This window comes from Portunus trituberculatus, chromosome 44, assembly GCF_017591435.1.
Source record: "Portunus trituberculatus isolate SZX2019 chromosome 44, ASM1759143v1, whole genome shotgun sequence".
NCBI classification, from domain to species: Eukaryota; Metazoa; Arthropoda; class Malacostraca; order Decapoda; family Portunidae; genus Portunus; species Portunus trituberculatus.
Window position 1 is genome coordinate 23,890,837 of NC_059298.1, and position 1,788 is coordinate 23,892,624.

Sequence of the window (1,788 nt, forward strand, 5' to 3'; positions counted from 1 at the left end):
TATGCCAGATTAGTCTAAATATTGAATGCTGACGGTGTGCTATTGTTGGTTGGGGGAGTATTCAATGTGTAATCGTGGCCTCCATATAATTATTACTATTATCATTATCATTATTATTATTATTATTATTATTATTATTATTATTATTATTATAGTAGTAGTAGTAGTAGTAGTAGTAGTAGTAGTAGTATATTTTCATCATCAGGATTATTATTAGTTTTGCTGGTTTGAGTTTAGTTTCTGCTCTCCTTTCCGTCAATTATAATTATCAGCCGGATTACATGTTTTCTACTTTATTTTTATTTCACTTCACGTCCTGTTTTTTTAATGCGTTCACTAATTACTGCAGTTCTACCAGGAATCGTGTTTTTCCTGCATGTACTTCCTGTCATGCATTACCAGAGAGAGAGAGAGAGAGAGAGAGAGAGAGAGAGAGAGAGAGAGAGAGAGAGAACTGGCTTTTTCATTAATATTTGTATAATTAGAACTGCATGCATGATCTAGAATTAAATACACCCCTATAAACTTTTCCTAGCTTTGTGTGTGTGTGTGTGTGTGTGTGTGTGTGTGTGTGTGTGTGTGTGTGTGTGTGTGTGTGTGTGTGTGTGTGTAGGGATCGCTCTTCACAGTGGAATTCATTTGCATGTAGATTATACGCCGTTGTATATTTATATCTAATTAATTTTTGGGGCGAGGGTGGGTCGGTAAATGCAGTGTTAATACATTTATGTTTGAATAGAACGCAACATTATGCTGGTTGGCCGAGAGTGGTTAATTGTGTTGTAAAGTGAGAGAGAGAGAGAGAGAGAGAGAGAGAGAGAGAGAGAGAGAGAGAGAGAGAGGGAGTGGGAGAGAATATATTTGTTAATGGTAGGGCCGAGTGACGTGTCGCAAACAATTTAATGCTATTATTTTCTTCATCAAATTTGTAAATTAAATAAAATCACATTACTTAACAATCCAGCCACACCCATCCACCCATCCACTCCACACACACACACACACACACACACACACACACACACACACACACACACACACACACACACACACACACACACACACACACACACACACACACACACACACACACACACTTTTGTATGCTAATTTATATAAAAATTTCATCCTGTATGTGGTGTGTTTCACTGTTTGATCTGCTGCAGTCTCTGACGAGACAGCCAGACGTTACCCTACGGAACGAGCTCAGAGCTCATTATTTCCGATCTACGGATAGGCCTGAGACCAGGCACACACCACACACCGGGACAACAAGGTCGCAACTCCTCGATTTACATCCCGTACCTACTCACTGCTAGGTGAACAGGGGCTACACGTGAAAGGAGACACACCCAAATATCTCCACCCGGCCGGGGAATCGAACCCCGGTCCTCTGGCTTATGAAGCCAGCGCTCTAACCACTGAGCTACCGGGTGTGTGTGTGTGTGTGTGTGTGTGTTTCTGAGAGGATTATCAGCTTACAGCGACGACGAACTGATAGAATAACGGGAAACACACACGCACCCACGCATTAACACACACACACACACACACACACACACACACACACACACACACACACACACACACACACACACACACACACACACACACACACACTCTCTCTCTCTCTCTCTCTCTCTCTCTCTCTCTCTCTCTCTCTCTCTCTCTCTCTCTCTCTCTCTCTCTCTCTGGTGTAATTGTTCAGAGAATGATTCAATTATTGCTCTTTTTACATGGTTTAACATTTTAACCTTTATTTTTTGTAGTTTTTTTTGTACTTGTCTT

The 1,788-nt window shown here is 41.2% G+C and overlaps 1 non-coding gene across 1 annotated transcript; it reads right to left on the reverse strand.

Moving 5' to 3' along the window:
• Positions 1–1,362: 1,362 nt before the first annotated feature.
• Trnam-cau lies at positions 1,363–1,436 on the reverse strand. The gene has a single exon. It is a non-coding gene; the product is annotated as a tRNA-Met (tRNA).
• Between the last annotated feature and the right edge of the window lie 352 nt (positions 1,437–1,788).